We start from the raw sequence: 19,738 nt of genomic DNA on the forward strand, positions 1-19,738 counted from the left end.
TCCTTAAACCAATAGAAGGTGACATTCTTTTGGTTCCTGAGCTCCCCCACAGAATCATGGCTAAGTTCTAGAGCTACAATACTGGGTAGGCTGCTGCCCACACTTGTAGGAAACCCAGCCCCAGTGGATTGCTCTTAATAGTGCTAAGGAGCAAAGCAACAAACATTTTTTTTAATTTGGAAAATTTTATTTCATTAATTCATTTTGAATATTTTTCCATGATTATATGACTCATGTTCTTTCCCTCCCCTCCTCCCACCCTCCCTCCCATAGCCAATGCACAATTCCACTGGGTTTTACACCATTACCTATTTCCATATTATTAATATTTGCACTAGAGTGATCATTTGGAGTCTATATCCCCAATGATATCCCCATCAAACCATGTGATCAAGCAGTTGTTTTTCTTCTGTGTTTCTACTCCCACAGTTCTTTCTCTGGATGGGGATAGTGTTCTTTCTCATAAGTGCCTCAGAATTGTCCTGAATCATTGCATTGCTGCTAGTAGAGAAGTCCATTACATTCGATTGTGCCACAGTGTGTCAGTCTCTGTGTACAATGTTCTCCTGGTTCTGCTCCTTTCACTCTGCATCAGTTCCTGGAGGTCATTCCAGTTCACATGGAATCCCTCCAGTTCATTATTCCCTTGACCACAATAGTATTCCATCACCAACAGATACCACAATTTGTTCAACCATTCCCCAATTGAAGGGCATCCCCTCGTTTTCCAATTTTTTTGCCACCACAAAGAGCACAGCCATGAATATTCTTGTATAAACATTTTTCCTTATTATCTCTTTGGGGTACAAACCCAGCAGTGCTATGGCTGGATCAAAAGGCAGACAGTCTTTTAGCACCCTTTAGGCATAGTTCCAAATTGCCTTCCAGAATGGTTGGATCAATTCATAACTCCACCAGCAATGCATTAGTGTCTCAATTTTGCCACATCCCCTCTGACACTTATTACTTTCCTTTGCTGTCATGAGCAACAAACATTTTATTCATAACTTTTTCTCTGAAAAGGAGAAAGGTGCCCTGGTCACTTGAGAGACATCATTTAGCAGTTTCTTTAGCTTCCCTTAGGGTTCTAGATTTAAAATTGAGAGGCAGCCTTGTGAATCAGCATGACACACTAGAATGAGCAGCATTTCTGTATTCAGAGGACCTGGGTTCTAATCCTGCCTCTGATGCTTGCTACCTTGGGCAAATCACTTAACTTCCCCAGATCTTAGTTTCTTCATTTATAAAACAGGTGTACTGGTCAAACTAGGTGACCTCTGAAGTCCCTCCTCTGGATCTATGACTCTAGTCCATTCCTCTCTCTTCCCCCACAGGAGAAAGCTGAGGCTCAGGAGGTTACAGGAATTATACAGACACACTGCACTTGTCTTACATGTGGACAAATATAGGACTTGAGGGGACTGAGAGCATCAGTAAGCAAGGAGGGGATGACTCAGACACTGAAGGAAGTTCTTTGTGTCTTATCTCTGGGAGGAAATGTACTTCCAGTCCTTCCAAGTGTTTATACGAAAAGGAGAGCATCCAAAAAAGAATCCAGAAATGCAGGATGCCAAATCTAAAAGTCCTAGCCAGTAAGCTTTCAGAGCTAATGTTCTAGCAGAAATCAAGCTTTTGCTTTTCTGGTGAAATCTCCCCACTCCCTCTGCCACAGGAAACAGTCCAAATAAAAGGAGCACCCCTGTTTTCTAAGGCATTGGCAGCTGCCTGGATTAGCATAAACCTTTGGAGTGAGCCCCCTTTTCAGGGATGCTCCAAGGGAAAGGGAAAGAGAAAGAACACCTCCTTCTCTGATGTCTCTTCCAGTTCTATGGATCTATGAATCTTGGCCATCTCATCAAAGGGAACTCACAGAATAAAAGAACTGGTCAACCTTTTGTCCAACTCAGGAATCTCCTCTCTGACATTCCAACCCAGCTTCTGCCTAAAGTGTCTGGAAATAAAAAATAAAAAGAATTTGTTAAATTTTACATGCAATAGAGGGAAAATAAAATATTATTTTAAAAAATAAAGTCCTTCAGGCATAGGATCCCACCATCAACCAAGTCATCCTTCTCTACCTTTAACTTCGATTGTTAGAAAATTCTTGTTTGAGTCAAAAATCTTTCTGACTGCCAGTTTCACCATTGGAGGTATATGATTACCTTTTGTTTATTTATCTGTGTAGCCATTGCATCCCTACAACAGAATGTAGGCTCATAAAGGCAGGAATCACCTTTTATCCTGTCTTTGTGTAAGTTCTGGTCCACTCCATCCCAGTGCATTGCTACCCAGAATAACAATACCAAGTTAAAGGTACTCTTTGGGTTGGCAATCTTACACATAACCTTCATTGCTTTTTACCAGCTAGCCAGAGGTCATATTAGGTTTTTTTTTAAGTCATTTAGGGGCAGTTAGGTGGCACAGTTGATAAAGCACCAGGTCTGGGGTCCTTAGGACCTGGATTCAAATGTGATCTCCCACACTTCCTAGCTGTGTGACCTCACACAAATCACCTAATTCTTTTTTGCCTAGTCCTTGCTCTTCTGTTTTAGAGTTGTTATTAAAACAGAAAGTAAGATTTTTTAAAGTATTTAAAAAACAAGTATTTAAAATAAAATGATAAGAAAAAATATTATAAATGACCAAATGGAATATATAGTCAGTTAATATTTGTGCCAGGAAAAATGCTACATGCCTGGAATATAAATACAAGCAGAAAGATAGTCTCTGCCCTCAAGAAGCTTACTTTCCAATGAGAGAAGATACATAAAAGAAAGCTGGAAAGGTAAAAGGTGGTGGCAAATGAGCTTGGTATAGAGAAATTCTGTAGTTCAGCCTTGAGAAGAATAATACATGGCTAAGCTGGATACCTCCTTAAACGGAGGTTCTGGGAGGACTCATTCAATTAAAGGATGTAAAAATTAAAATTAATATACAATATTATTTATTATTTGTTATTTTATTTTTATTTATTTTTTATTTATAATTTATTATATATAATATATAATATATAATATAATTTATTAATGATCACTAGAAGTAATGGAATAAAAAGGCAATTATTTAACAAAATAAAACCACATGCCCAAGCTAAATCTACCTGCTCAAAAGTCCCACTCCTCCAAAGCTGCCAACAGGAAGCAAAGAGAGCTAACCAGGGAAGACCACCCAATTTATCTCCTGTCTATATCAGCATGTAAAGGCAGGAAGTTAATGGGTTCCTAGGAAATGTAGTTCAAAGGCACAAGATTTCTAATTACACAAGGAAGAGGTTGAAGATAGAAAGTATTTTCTTCTTTAAAAAAATTATTTCCCCCAATGACATGTAAAATTTTTTTTCAACATTCCTTTTCTAAAATTTTGAGTTTCAAATTCTTTCCTTCTCTCCATCCTTACTCCCCTCCCTAAGAGGATAAGCAATTGTATATGTTATGCATAGATGATCATGCAGAAATCTTACCATATTGGTCATGTTATGGAAAAAGATACATTAAAAAACTTTCAAGGAATTAAAGTGAGAAATAGTATTCTTCAATCTGCATTCTGATTCCTCAGTTTTTTTTCTGGGGGTACAAAGTAAGAGAGTATCAATTTGTGAATTGCAGGACTGGAGAGAAGTTTTGGGATATAGAACAAGAGCATGGAAGAGGGAGTCTGGAATGTAACCTCCCTAGGGATACATATGTAGAGAGCAGGCACAACAAAAGAATATATATAGATTGAGAACCAGATCTAGAGAGAGTTTCTGGGTTCGAATCTGGCCTCAGACACTTCCTAGCTGTGTGATCCTGGGCAAGTCACTTAACCTCCATTGCCTAGTCCTAGACCTTACTATTCTTTTGCCTTGGAACCAACACACAGTATTGATTCTAAGACAGAATGTATGGGTTCAAAAACAAAAGAACAGGGGGAGACACATATAAAGGAAAAGTGGGTGGCCAGGAAACATGCATGGAGTGCACACGTAAAGGGACAAATATAGCCAGTATACATGTGTGTCCAGTACAACTCATATGTACTGACATTATAGAATTGCCAATGGTGATGACATCATGCTGCTCTCTGCTGGGCATCACATCTTTCCTCAAATCGGTACATGATCTCTGGTGTATATTTCCTCTCCACTCATGTCTTCTGGACAACTTTAATGATAGAGTGAAACTTCCCTTTGATACCTTAACCTGGCCTCCAGTTCTTCAGTGATATCTAGAGTCTCTGCTCCTGGATATTAAGGTATAGTGTGTAGAAAGCCTCTTCTTGACAAGAACTAACTGAGCTTTTTTCAGCAATAGTCAAAACTATAACTTACTATACTCGGTAAAGGCAGACAACCAGAATGATCTCCCCCTTCCCCTTGTTAATACTAAGTCCATTCTTTGGATTGCCTGTATGTAGTGCTGATTCAAAGTCTATTGTCCCAGACAACTACATGACTGAAGGTTAAGGTTTCTTTATAACTTCCTATTCCCTTCTTATGGGGATCTTGTATCAGTAACATACACTTCAGAAAGATATGATAAAAAAAATCCTAGAGCTAATTAAAGGGTGGGTCTACAAAAATCTATTTCCTTCCCAAGAACATCATTGGCATTCAAATGAATATAAGAGAGAACAAAAGTTGAGCAAAGAAGGCAAGGTTATTACTATGTTTGGAATTCTGTTCTATTAGAGGCACAGATAAATTAATATTTCAGGCAATTGCAGTGAACATTCTTGCTTGACACAAAGTTCCTATACCATCCAAGAATCCTGATTAACAGAGACACTAGAGATTTAAAAACCTTTCCAAGTGAGTCCTAAATGATATCTCTAGGATTACATCTATATAGAAAAGTTAAAAAATGAGGACAGAATGTTTATCCAAAGGAAGGGGAAAAACAATTCAAAAATCTGCCTGTAGTAGCCTTAAAAAAATGTTCTAACACAGAATTACAAGGACTTCTAATGAAGTCCAAATAGTTGCAAAATTTCTAATAGTTTTAATTTTTCTGTTACATTCTTGGAACGAAAAGCATTTGGTTCAACTTACCACTCTACTGTCTTGTTAGCATTAAGATAATCAAGCTCAAATTATACTTTGGTTTTTGTTTATTAGCTTTTATATCTGAGCCTCTTAATTTCTTATTTAATTATGGTTATATTACAATTTGAGGCTTTTACATTTGCCCACAGAATCCTAGCCCATATTCCTGCCTTTATTGTAAATCTCTCCTAATATCAAAAATGAAAACTCCTGACTTCTGCACAATAACTTCCTACAATCTCTCTCCCCTGGAAAGAATTTGAAGCCCCTGCAAAGGCATACTATGCCTTTGCATACATATATACATATATAATACATATATATACATATACATATAATACATATATATGCAATACATATATAATACAGCTGAATGATTTCAACTTCATAGTACATATGTGGGTACTGAAAACATGGAATTCATAATAGAATTTCATGTAATTAGCAACATACATGTAACATAATACATAGCCCTTAAGCAAGAACTTATGTTACAACATCATATATATTAGACAAAGTATTCAAGTCTTATACAGCACATGACAGGACCATATACATAGTTACTCCAACCATACAAAAGTACAATGCATGATAATATAGCAGAAGTTCATAAATGATGTCGCTTACTGTAAAAATAATAAGCAATGAATTAATTATGGATATAAACTGATTAGATACTCTGCTTGCTGTGCTTACAAAGTATCTTTAGTTTATATAAGTGAAGTGAAGCTCATAAGTGAACTTCTCTTCAGGACCAGGTACAAGGATGCTAAAGAGACTCTTGTTATACAAAAAACTAACTATTTCTTGAGAATATAAGGCTATAAAAGGATTTCTAATTCTAATGGATTCTAACTCCACCCAGATAAAACTCCTTGTTTCAGCAAGGAACTGCCTCTCCTATTTCCATAGGCTACACTGATCCTTCCTGATCTGATTAACCCAAATCTTCCCTATTCTACAATAAACGAACACTATTATCCTTATAAGAAGTATATAATTCTTAACTTTGTCTCCAAGTTATGTAAATAACAAAGGCTAGCTGGCTGAGCCTCAGAAAGAACCAAGTTAGGACTCTGCAAATCAAAGACTGGGTCTTTCTTTGGTCTTCTCAAAAATAAAACAATTTATGAAACAGTAATACATAGTCACTAGTATTTCCCAAGTTGGAAAAGGAAATCACTTATCTCCTTTAGGTTTTTTCCTCCTTTCCTTCTACCTCAGACAGTGAGGAGAGAGAGAAAAGAAGATGTCACCTGCTCCCAGCACTCTGAGAGAGCCACTGCCACTCCCAGAGACTTAATGCCAGCTACCTCAGAGCACCAGCCACACCCAGAGAGAGAAACTGCCACACAAAAGCCATTACACCTCCCACACACACTGTTAGCATTTGAAACTGACATTGTCTCAGATCTGTTTCAAACTCCAATTCTTTCTCAGACCAGCTTCTTCACTTCTTATCTCTAAACTAATGTAATAAGACTTAATTTCTAATATCATCCTTATATTACCAACACAGGTAGCAAAGAAGCATAACACAACAAGAAAAAAGTCCTGCTTACTAATATGGAAAGATGTTTTATACTATTATACATATAAAATCTATATCATATATATATAGATATGTAAATATATATCTATATATTGCTTGCCATCTTGGGCAGGGGAAGGAGACAAGAGTGATAATTTGGCTCAGACTTAAAGAAGATGAAAGTTAAAAATTGTTTTTTCATGTAATCTAGTTAAAAATAAAATATTAGTAAATGTAAAAAAGGAAAATTATCTCATAACAAAATACAGTCATATGCAGCATTCTAGTAACATATGTTGTGCTTATATACATAGTGTTCCTTACAATGGTTGTTGTCTGGCTAAACAGGCAACCATTGCCTCTAAAGTAGGTATCTTTAACCTGGTGGTCTATGGAAAGATTTCAGAGAATTTGTGAATTTGAATGGGAAAAATCACATCTATTTTCAGTCCTTTCTAATTAAAATTAAGCATTTCCTTTATTCAAAGACTTCTGAGAAGGGGTCTAGGCTTCCCCAACCACCAAAGGGATCCAGGACTCTTCAAGTTTAAGAGCCCATACCCTAAACACTATAAGTAATCTTGGTCTCTGGTTGAATAGTCTTTGTATTTTTTTAAAACCCTTATCTCCTGTTTTAGAATAAATATTGTGTATTTAGACAATGGTGGTTAAAAGACTTGCCTAGGGTCATACAGCTAGGAGTCTTACCACTTTTTTTGTACTCCTTTGAGTTTAAATATATATATATATATATATATATATATATATATATATATATATATATATATATATATATATATATATATGTCATGTGGATTGTGAGCATTCCTAGACCTACTGGTCTACAGCCCCAGACCTGACCCTTTGTGAAATGATTATTGCTTTCTCCTGCCTCTCCAGGCTCTATTCCCTCTGATTCCCAGGAGCCCCCAAAATTGGAGTACAAGACAGATAAGGGTTTGCCTCTGAATTCAGGTTTCCCTTTCTCCCATCTAAAAGAATAGTCAGGACAGATTCAGACAATTTTTCCAAATACTCCTTTTCTTCCTCATCTAAATCAATGTCCTCTGAATTCTGCTCTAGTTCAGATAGTATCTTTTCAACTCAGGATCTGGTCATTCTCAGAGTTCATCTAACTGATTTCCCATCCTATATTTCTGCCTTCTCACAAAGAAGTCAGATTAGATTCTCAATAGGCAAAACTGATGGTTTTGATGTATTCTTTTGGTAGAACCCTTACCACTCCCAAGGACTAGCCTATAAATTGGCAAGCTGCCCAGTTTTTCATCTACTTGGTATGGCATCATAAGTATGCATAGAGTCTATGTATGAGATATATTTCTGACATTATATGTTCCCTACACACCAAGATTTCTTCAGAGAACACTTATTTTCTACCATCTCTACAAAGTCAATGATATCAATGTTTTTCATAATATCCACCATAAAATACAGAAAAATGTCACATGTCCTGAGATTCCTTGGAGTAGATGTTTAAACTGGCTGTCTTCTCCTTGTCTTCCTCTGCCCAAGGGACCTAATAGTATCCATTTTGCAGATCAATTACTCAACATTGATTGAGTGCCTATTATGGGCCAGGCATTATGCTAAGAGCTAAGGATATAAAAAGAGACAAAAGAGAGAAAACTGCTGGCTGCTTAGCAAGGAATCTAAGGATTCTTCAACTCATAGCATAGTGCAGTGGTCCACCTTCATCTTCTTTGTCAAAATCAAAAAGTCTACATGCATCAGGATCATCTCAGTCTTCTTCCTTACCATCACTATGGGTGAGGTGTAGGAAATATAGGAAACTAGCAGTAGTGTGCTAGTAAATATTTAATAATCATAAATAAAGCAAAGTAAATCATTTAATAATTCTTATTGAGGGGGAGTATGCATGACACACTTTTGAATTTAATCAATTATTAGCATTTTCCAATCACTTTACAAAGTCTAAAGAATCAATAAGACAACAAATCAAGCCTGATTTTTAGTTTGCTGATATCCAAAATATAAAAGTTCACACTGGAAACTTAATAACCAGCCTATATACACATTTTGTAGCCCAGTCATGTGAAGAAAACACACTTTCCTCAAGTTATTTTTCATTCCTCAGTTTGACATAGACACCAAAGTCAAACTTTTCTTTTTTTTTTAAACCATTACCTTCTGTCTTAGAATCAATATTGTTTATTGTTTCTAAGGCAGAACAGCAATAAGGGCTAGGCAATGAGGGTTAAGTGACTTGCCCAGGGTCACACAGTTAAAAAGTCAAAGTCAAACTTTTCTAGATCCACTCTGAAAGGGGAAGAGATGGTATGTATGTATGTATGTAAGTATCTATCTATCTATCTATCTATCTATCTATCTATCTATCTATCTGTAAGATTTAAAATAAGTTGAAGGCCTTAAACTGTAACAGTTAAAAGAGTAGGAGCCATAAACTGTTATAATTAAAATGGTTGATGTTGTAAACTGTAGTGAGTTAAAATGGTGGAAGATATAAATTGTGATAGATATAAGAGAGGGTGAGTAAATTTGACCGCAGAAAATATGTTTCACTACAGTGTCTTGGTTTTTAAATCAAATATAAGGTGGTCGCCAGGGAATATATTCCCAAATTATGAATATGCCCAAGTCAACTGAGTTTTATAGAGAATTTAATTAATAATACAATGAGGATTTAAAGAAAAGGAGAAGGAGAGAGAAAAGGAATTAATGAGAAAAGAATAGGTCGGCCCAGGGCAGGCCTGGCCAACCCAGGCCTAAGCCTTAAGAGAGAAACCAGTCAGTTATCACTCACCATAAGATTGTCCAAGTAAGGGATTCAGAGGGACAGAGTCTCCCCAGAGGGAGTTCCAGCCAGAGTCAGCCTCCCTTGAGAGACCTCCTTAGAGAATTCCTCCAAGAGCTCCTTCTCAAGCAATCTCCAAAAGAATCTCCTTCAAAGTCTTCAAAAGCCTCCTCCAAAAGGATCTATCTCCAAGGATCTATCTCCAAGGAATCTATCTCCAAGGATCTCCAAGCCTCTCCAAGCCTCCAAGGATCCTCATCAGAGATCCTCCAAAAGGATTTTCTCCTCAAGAGTTTCTGCTTTTTCTTATATAGGGGTTTTTCTCCTATGTCACCTCCCCTAAGTCCTTACATCTACCAATCACTGTAGATGTTTTCTAAAAGACAGCCCATCTGAATTCCTGCTAAGTCAACTAACCTCCTCAGTAAGTCTGAACCAGAGAAAATGCTGCTGTGTCAACTAATCCCCTCAGTAAGTCTGAACCAGAGAAAACACAGCTGAGTCAACTAATCTCATTAAGAGAAAAGTTGCCCAACCCTTTTAGGTACCTAGCATCCCATTGTATCAATTCTAAAAAGCAGGCATGGCTCAAAGAACTCCTTGCCTTATTATAAGCATGGGTCCAAGTACTTTCATTGTTTAGCAAGGAGTTTTCTCCCCTAAAGCAGTCTTAAGTACGGGTGGAGTAGAGGTCCTTCCATTTCTGATCCTGGCGAGTTCTCACATCAAAATGGGGAATGTTTCCAGTAGGGAATTTGTTCCAATGGAGGATTCCTCAATGTGGAAATTTTTAACATTCAGAAGTCTGAGAAATTTCAAGATTTCCATATCTATCTATCTATCTATCTATCTATCTATCTATCTATCTATCTATCCATCTCCATCCATTCATCTCTCTCTTTATCTATATATCTCTCTCTCTGTCTCTCTCTCTCTCTCTCTCTCTCTGTCTCTGTCTCTCTCTCTGAGACAGAGACCAATAGAAACAGAGAGAAAAAGAGAGACAGACAGACAGAGAGGGGGGAAAAAGCCTTAGGAATTCTTGCTGAATGTGAAAAGCTTGCTTCAAAGGCTGTTAGTCAGATCAGTGAAGGTAGGAGAGATGTGATGCTTTAGGCTGGCTAAGCAATAGGTTATACGATGAAAGCTGCTGGAGCAAACCTATTGAGATGGGAGGCAACAGGAGAGAAATTTAAAGTTCCTGCAGTGAGTGAAGCTTACAAGCAGAAATGAGAGGTCAGAGTGCAAGATATTATAGTCGGACAAAACCAGTATAAATTCATTCCAAGATATCTCTTCAAATGCCAACCACTAAGAATAAAGAAAGCTTCCCTTCTTTTCACCCATAGAAACTCAAGGAAGATCTTGTTTAAAAATGGGCAGCTGGATGGCTCAGCAGATTGAGAGTCAGGTCTAGGGACAAGAGGCCCTGGATTCAAACCTGGCTTCAGACCCTTCCTAGCTGTGTGACTCTGAGCAAGTCACTTAACTCCCATTGTCTAGCCCTTACCTCTTTTCTCCCTTAGAATCGATACACAGCATTGATTTTGTGAAAAAAGGTAAAGGTTTTTTAAAAAAAGAAATAGGATGGTGAATAGTCTTGAAAAAACATAGTGACAGGGATAACAGCATCCAGATGCAAACACAACAGTCACACATACACACACAGAGAAAGAAGCAAAGTTGGATTGTTATTACTACAGTCTAGATGGTCATGTGCAGGTTAGATATCTTTGAACAGCAAATGAAGACTTGGTTTGGCAGAAAGTAAAATCCTAGAAACCAGGGAAAATGGTGATGGGGCCAGGCACAGAGGTTGCTGGTCCAAGATTGTGAGCTCCTCCAGGGCAGGCACTGTATTTTGCCTTTTTTTGTATCCCCAGGATTTAGCACAATGCCTGACATCTAAAAAGTCCTTGAAAATATCTGTTCACTGACTGATTGTTAGTGAGAGCATCTTAAATATTTTTCACTCTTGTTCTCTGTTGAGGAGAATCTTGATTTTTCTTGCTATTACCATGTCCTCAGAGAAAGTTCAAGTAACCAGTGTCCAAGTATCCTCCCAAATTGTTATCTTTTCAAGGATGCTGGAATGTACCATCGCTGTAGACAGTTTACATAACATATCTAGGATAACACAGGATTAAACGACATCGTCTACTTGTCATCTGTACTGATAGGGAGAGTACCCAGACCAGGGAGCCCATGGCTTCACAAGACACTCAAGTCTGAGACAATTTGAAAGAATAGAGCCCTGAAGAAGGAGAAGGACTCAGAGATAGTTGAGAAGGAAGCACATTCTAGGACCTAGGGGGAATTTGAACAAAGGTAGAGGAAGGTATGATGCATGCTCATCAGTATAGTGGATAGAGTGCTAGAATTGGAGTCAGGAAGACTGCCTTAGACACTTACTAGACATGTTACCCTGGACAAGTCACTTCATTTTTGTCTGGTTCTGTTTCCTCATCTGTAAAATGAAAATAATAACTCTCATCTTCCAGGTTCATTGTGAGGATAAAATCAAATATTATATTTAAAGTACTATATAAAGTTATTTTTTATTATATTTAGAGGATAGTAACTAGAGTAATTGGAATGAAAGGGAGTAATATAAGGTAAAGCTCTGAGGATGAACAATGCCAGAGGAGAGAATTTGGACTTAATGGGGAGCTGTTGAAGATATTTGAACATGGGAGTACCATGACGAGAGCCATGCTTTGAGAAAACGATTCTTTTTTTTTTTTAAACCCTTACCTTCTGTCTTAGAATCAATACTGTATATTGGTTTCCAAGGCAGAAGAGCACTAAGGACTGGGCAATGGGGGTTAGGTGACTTGCCTGGGGTCACACATTTAGGAAGTATCTGAGGTCAGATTTGAACTGAGGACCTCCCATCTCTGGACCTGGTTCTGAATCCACTGAGCCACCCAGCTACCTTCTGGGAAAATGATTCTGAAAAGAGTATCAGCAAGAAGAGGAGGGAGCATAGAGTATGAGGGACAAATTTAGTAACAACATGAATGAAAAAGAGAGAATGGGGGGCAACTGGGTAGCTCAGTGGATTGGGAGCCAGATTTAGAGATGGGAGGTCCTAGGTTCAAATCTGGCCTCAGCCACTTCCCAGCTGTGTGACCCTGGGCAAGTCACTTGACCCCCATTGCCTAGCCCTTACCACTCTTCTGCCTTGGAGCCAATGCACAGTATTGACTCCAAGACAGATGGTAAGGGTTATTAAAAAAAATTTTTTTTAAAAGAGGATGACTGCTTGTTGTCTTTTCACTGAAGACCTCAAAATAAAACTCCTTTTCAAACTGGGTCCATTCATACTGTGGCATAGCAGATAGAGGAGGCAGTTAAGTGATGCAGTGGATGAAGTGTCCATCCTGGAGGCAGGAAGACTTAAGTTCAAATCCAGCCTCAGACACTTACTAGCTATGTGACCATGGCCAAGTCACTTAACCTGTTTGCCTCAATCTACTGGAGAAGGAAATGGCAAACTGCTCCAGTATCTTTGTCAAGGAAACCCCAAGGACAGTGTCAATGTGCCCTGGTCCATGGGGTCAATCATGAAGAGTCAGATACAATAACAGCAATAGCAGATAGAATGCTGGGCTTGAACTTGGGAAGACAAATGTCTCTATCTAGCCTCAGACACCAGCTATGTGACTGTGAGCAAATGATGTAAGGTCTGTAACTCTCAGTATCCTCAGCCATACAACGAAGAAAACAACAACATCTGCCCTGCTGGTTTTTAATGGGTTAATGAAGGTGAATTGCTTTGCAAACTTGAAAGGACTACGTAAATGTGAGATATTCTTAATATTATGAATTAATGAGGGGAGAGTGTGTTATTGTATCTCAGCTGCACCTACACGATGCCAAAAGAACCAGATGACAATTTTAAATTCAGCAGCTTATCCGGTTATTACAACTCGTCAATAGCAAACAGCTGGATGTTTGTCCCTGGCTTGCTCCATTTGGGTGTTGGGCTGAGTGGAGACAATCTCTTCCCTGGGTTGTGTGCAGCAGGGGCTTGAGCAGAGAAGGAGAGGTCCAAAAAGGCCTACAAGATGATTGGTTTTCCCCCCATAAATGCCATTTGTTGAGGGAAGGCAGACCTTATTTGGAATTTCCATCAACCACCATAATAGAAGCCTAAGGCTATGTCTCCAGGATGCCACAGAAGAGATGACTTCCCACCGCATTCATCATTTCTTTCACTGTTATGTACAAAGTGTCCTTATGAGTCACAGGAACTAGAGAGCATTTAAATGCCCTTATTATTTATTATTCTTCCTCCAGAAGAAACCTATAATTCCAGGGAGGGAAGGAAGGAAGGAAGGAAGGAAGGAAGGAAGGAAGGAAGGAAGGAAGGAAGGAAGGAAGGAAGGAAGGAAGGAAGGAAGGAAGGAAGGAAGGAAGGAAGGAAGGAAGGAAGGAAGGAAGGAAGGAAGGGAGGAAGGGAGGAAGGAAGGGAGGAAGGGAGGAAGGGAGGAAGGGAGGGAGGGAGGAAGGAAGGAAGGAAGGAAGGAAGGAAGGAAGGAAGGAAGGAAGGAAGGAAGGAAGGAAGGAAGGAAGGAAGGAAGGAAGGAAGGAAGGAAGGAAGGGAGGAAGGGAGGAAGGAAGGAAGGAAGGAAGGAAGGAAGGAAGGAAGGAAGGAAGGAAGGAAGGAAGGAAGGAAGGGAGGAAGGGAGGAAGGAAGGAAGGAAGGAAGGAAGGAAGGAAGGAAGGAAGGAAGGAAGGAAGGAAGGAAGGAAGGAAGGAAGGAAGGAAGGAAGGAAGGAAGGAAGGAAGGAAGGAAGGAAGGAAGGAAGGAAGGAAGGAAGGGAGGGAGGGAGGGAGGGAGGAGGAAGGAAGGAGGGAGGGAGGGAAGGAAGGAGGGAGGGAGGGAAGGAAGGAAGGAAGGAAGGAAGGAAGGGAGGGAAGGAAGAAAGGAATGGAGGCAGGGAGGGAAGGAAGGAAAAGATGGGGGGAGGAATGGGGGAGAGATGGAGGAAGGAAGGGAGGAATGAAGGAAGGGAGGGAGGGAGGGAGGGAGGAAGGAAGGAAACATTTATTTAAGTGCCTTCTATATGCCAGGTGCTATACTAAGCACTTTATAAAAATTATATAATATGATCCTCACAACCACCCTGATATAGAGATGCTATTATGATCCTCATTTTACAGTTGAAGAAACTGAGGCAGAAAGAAGTTTAGCAACTTATTGAGGGTAACACAGCTAATAAGTGTCTGAGGTTGGATTTGAACTCAGGTCTTCCTGACTCCAGGCCCAGCATTCTCTTCTGTGCCATGAGTTACTTCTTTGATTTTTATCCTCTATTACAATATCTGTGCCTCCAAGCTGTTTATTCATTCATCCATAGATCCATTCATCCATCAAATGAAACAATATTTGTAAAGCACTTAGCACAGTGCCACCCCATAGGAGGCACTTAATACATACTTGTTCCCTTCCCATCTATCCACTTGTTTGTCAGATATATACTAAGGAGCTTTAGAGGGCAGTTCAAATCACTGAGGAAGATAGATAGTTCATCAAGACAAAGTCCTGGCCCTCCAGGAGCTACTGGAAGACAACACATTACATTTTAATTCCCAACACTGCAGGAGAAGTGATTTCTAGACTTGGAGACCAAAACATTATGGGGAATTAGCAGGATTAGAGAAGGTTTTATAGAACAAAGTTTCTATTGCTGCCTATAAACATTTTTTATTACCCTTGTCCAATACCCTAGGGTTAACTGTGTAGAAAGTGATTTGGGAATTTTCTCTGAGAACTGCTGTTACCCTGGAAGAGAATGGTAATACAGAGAGATGACTGCAAGGCTTTAATGGTAGAATCTGGGCTCTTAAGGCCATCATCTTCAGGAGCATCACTTAAATGTAATCTGTTAAAGGGCTGTTGGAAGGAATGGCTCCTTAGAGGCTGATCACAGAGGTGCTTGAGATAGAAAGAGGTCTTCAAATGCTTGTGCTATTCAGAAATCCAGAGGATTTAGAAAGCTAGAGAAAGCCTAAGCAGCACCAAGATGTTAGGAAGGGAGAAGAGGAGGAGCACATTTGAGAATGGAATGGTGGGTGCTATTCAATGTTCAAGGAAAAGGTGGAAGGAATCATGGGATTTGTGGCCAAAGGACTTAAGTTCTTGCTTCTTTTTACCTGTGTGATCTTGAGCAAAGTCCCCTAACACCTCTGTGCCTCATCTATAAAATGAGAGGGTTAGATTCCTTCCAGCTCTAAATGAATTTTCCTACATCACTGCATTGTACCTCCAAAGAATGGTCTCAAGGGGGCAGCTGGGTAGCTCAATGGTCAGAGAGCCAAGCCCAGAGATGGGAGGTCCTGGGTTCAAATTTGACTGCAGACACTTCTCAGCTGTGTGACCCTGGGCAAGTCCCTTAACCCCAGATTGTCTAGCCCTTACCACTATTCTGCTTTGGAACCAATACCAAGGTGGGGGGGGTGTTTGGTTTTGTTTGTTTGTTTTTAAACCCTTACCTTCCGTCTTGGAGTCAATACTGTATATTTGCTCCAAGGCAGAAGAGTGGTAAGGGCTAGGCAATGGGGGTCAAGTGACTTGCCCAGGGTCACACAACTGGAAAGTATCTGCAGTCAAATTTGAACCCAGGACCTCCCATCTCTGGGCTTGGCTCTCTGACCATTGAGCTACCCAGCTGCCCCCTTGTTTTTTTAAAGAATGCTCTCAAATATGACAGAATGGCTTCATCTTAATCAGAGGAGATTGGCTACTTGTGCTTTGAGTAACCATGGGCAAATTACTTCTCTCAGCACCTCAGTTTCCTCATTAGTTAAAAGATGGCATGAGATGGCTTCTAAGTCCCTTCATAACTCCAAAGCTGGGATTCTCTGCACACTGTTTGAATTGGCCTTAAAGGCATGTTCCAGGGGATAGAGAGATCTGTCCAATTTCTTTGGAGCAAAATGGACCAGGTGTCACTCACTGACAACTCGGTGTGAATGAGTGCTGGTTCAGAGAGGGCTGGAGAGCCTGTGCGTAGAGGGGCTCCTGAGGCTCAGGGAGGGGTCTACAATGGCCGACCTCTGGGGCCCAGAACAGGGAAACATGACAAGCAAACAAGCAGTTTCCTTTTTCATGAGTTTGCCAAGGGCCATTGCGGTTATGTAGACAGAGCCTGAAACCAGTCAAGGTTTCTGTGTCCCTCTGTTCCTTCCATGGCTCTGTGCCCAGGTCAGATCCTTGAAAGAGATCCATTTAAACAAAGGCCCTCCATCCCATCCGTCTCTGGAGGTTAAGCCTCTCTGAAGCCAAATAGAAAGTATCCCAAGTTCCAGCTGCTCATTTGCTGATTCATTTGGTCTGGCTCTGGAGCTGGCTCGCCTCGTCCGGCCATTGTAGAGCAAAGGGATCCACCTCCAAAAGGAGGCTTCTTCCTCTGCTGCCCCTTGCCCTGTGCTCTGGGACACGGTCTCTCCAGGACCCCATCCCCTTCATTTATCATCTTCATTAGGCAAATAAGGTGAAAGTGCCTTTGGGAGATCAAAGCCGCCTTCTCCTAAAGGACACTTCAGAGAGATGCTGAGCTGCAGAATTCTTAGAGGCTCTTCCTAAGACATTGCTCAAGATCTGAATGGTAAATCAGAGGGAGGGCATTCCAGGCGTCAGAGGAAGAAAAGCACAGAAGGATTTAGGGAATAGCAATTGAGCTGCTTTTCCTCACAGCAGGCCTAGGTCACAGAGTCATTACTTAAAGATCAATGATTTCATCAATAGCAGCTCCCTTCCCAGAGGTAGATTAAAACATGTATAAAACTTAAAAAACCCCTAAAACTCAGCCTTCTGGCTTAGAATGGATACTAAGTTTGGATTCCAAGGCAGAGCAGCAGAAAGGGCTAGACAATTGGGACTAAGTGACTTGCCCAGGGTCATGCAGCTTGGAAGTGTCTGGGAGCAGATTTGAACCCAGGACCTCCTGTGTCTTGGTTTGGCTCTCAATTCACTAAGCCATCTAGCTGGCCTCCTTCCAAATGAATCTTAAAGACTTCCATGAGATTCCCCTAGAGGGTAAATGATACCATCATATATATCCAGTAAGTGCCAGAACACATGGAAGATGGGAATCCAGATCTTCCTAGTCAGGGTCTGTCCCCATACTCTGCTGTGTCTGTATTATGGAAGGGTGTGCTAATGGAGACCCTTCAATGCTAGGCTAAGGAGTTTGGATCTTCTTCGGGAGGCAACATTTATCCATGGAAATCTTTTGATGAGTAGAATGAAATGGCCAGGTCTGTGGGAGGGGATTTTGTTAGAGAGGTTAGAAGGGGGAGAGACAGATGGTGGAGGGAAGTGATGGGATGAGAAGATGTGAAATATTAATGTAAGAAATGGTGAGGGCAGTGGATAGTTGCTTTTCAATCATTTCAAGTGACCCCAATTGGGGTTTTCTTGATAAAGATACTGGAGAGGTTTGCCATTTCCTTCTCCAGCTCATTTGATAGATGAGGGAGTTACATAACTTCTTTCTGCCTCAGTTTGCATATTGTCCACTACCCCCTCCCAATCTTCATTAGATTATGAACTCCTAAAGAGTATTTCTTTTTCTTTCTTTCTTTCTTTCTTTCTTTCTTTCTTTCTTTCTTTCTTTCTTTCTTTCTTTCTTTCTCTCTTTCTCTCTTTCTTTCTCTCTCTCTCTTTCTTTCTTTCTTTCTTTCTTTCTTTCTCTTTTTCTCTCTTTCTTTCTCTCTGTCTCTTTCTTTCTTTCTTTCTTTCTTTCTTTCTTTCTTTCTTTCTTTCTTTCTTTCTTTCTTTCTTTCTTTCTTTCTTTCTTTCTTTCTTTCTTTCTTTCTTTCTTTCTTTCTCCCTCCCTCCCTCCCTTTCCTCTTTTCCTTCCCTCCTTCTTTCCTTCCTTCCTCCCTCCCTTCTTTGCTCTTTTCCTTCCTTCCATCCTCCCTCCCTCCCTCCCCCCCTCCTTCTTTTCCTTCTCCTCCTCCTCCTTCTTACCCATGGTCTTCTTCTTTCTCCATAGCCCTAGTGCTTAGAATAATTCCTGCCATATAGTAGGTCCTCTAATGAAATATTTGTTGAATTTGTGAAAAAGCTGGAGAAGGAGTCAGAGAGCATTTCAAGGGAAAGTAACTTGCTAATAAGAGTCAGTGCCAGGGGGAAACATCAATGTTCTTCCCTCAGGATTGCAAGCTGCATCTACCCTTTCTGTCTTTGGGCCTCAGTCTCCTCATCTGTAATTGAGGAGGCTGTGGTACACTGGATGAACTTTGCAGTCCCTCCCAATTCTAACATTTATTCTTGGCTTTGGTAATGAACTTAATGACCTTAGAGGTGTGGGCCATTTTCCTAGCTCCAGCCTTGGAAAAACCTAGCTTTGACACTGGTCCAAAGAATTCATTCCATAAAGAACAAAGCAGCCCTGGATCTCTCCAGGTCTGAGGGCTAAGTTCAAATGGAATGGGTATTTGTTATTCCTTTGTTAGATGCTGGTATTTTAAAACCAAATCCAGTTTTTGTTCTTTTTCAAAACCCTGGGCATAGTGGAGAGAGACCTGGACCTGGAGTTGGGAAGATTCATTTTCCTAGTTCAAATCTGGCCTCAGACATTGATGGGCTGCGTGACCTTGGACAAGTCACTTTACCCTGTTCGCCTCAGTTTCCTTATCTGTCAAATGAGCTGGAGAAGGAAATGGCAAGCCAGTCCAGTATCCTTGCCAAGAAAACCCTAGGGGTCACAAAAATGGAGTCACAAAGTGTCAGGCACAACTCAGCAACCACAAAGTTTCTGAGAGGCAGGATGGTATGGTGGGCTAAAGAGCAGGCCTCCACCTACCTACATATCCAGAGTTTGTATCCAACCTTTCACTCATAATGGTTTTATGAGTCTGGGAAGATCCCTGATCCCAGGTAACTCCTTCATTCTCTTAGTCAGGGGAAGGTGCTAAAAGAACCCCACCTCCACCTCCCTGCAGTTCCCAGCACTCATTGATGATAGGTCTGATTCAAAAGAATTGGTTTCTAGTAGCAATCATAGAAAGCAAAAGTCAGTGGGGAAAATGGTTCAGAATGAAGTAGATTCCCCATTTTGATCATCGATAATAATAGCTGTCTTTTTAAAAATTGCTTTAAGATTTATAAAGTGCTTTATTTTATCTCATTTGAATTTCATGCCAATGCTTGGGAAGATGATATTAAAACTATTGTTCTCCCCATCTGACAGAGAAAGAAACGGAGTCTTAAAGATAGGAAGTGACTTGCCCAGGAACCCTACAACTAGTAAGTATCAGAAATGGTTTTTAAAGCCAGTACTAACTTCCTGACTAACTCATTCTTGTTTTTAAACTCTTACTTTCTGTCTTGGTAATGATTCTAAGATAGAAGAGTGAGGGCTAGGCCAGTGAG

The 19,738-nt window shown here is 40.2% G+C and overlaps 1 long non-coding RNA gene across 1 annotated transcript in view; it reads right to left on the minus strand.

Moving 5' to 3' along the window:
• Positions 1-272: 272 nt before the first annotated feature.
• The window catches only part of LOC103092427 (uncharacterized), a 59,204-nt gene continuing 39,738 nt past the window's right edge, over positions 273-19,738 (minus strand). The window contains exon 4 of the long non-coding RNA XR_001626170.2: positions 273-1,951. This is a non-coding gene — a long non-coding RNA (uncharacterized LOC103092427). The remainder of the gene's footprint in view (positions 1,952-19,738) is intronic.

The sequence above is a fragment of the Monodelphis domestica genome, chromosome 1 (genome assembly GCF_027887165.1).
Source record: "Monodelphis domestica isolate mMonDom1 chromosome 1, mMonDom1.pri, whole genome shotgun sequence".
Lineage (NCBI taxonomy): Eukaryota > Metazoa > Chordata > Mammalia > Didelphimorphia > Didelphidae > Monodelphis > Monodelphis domestica.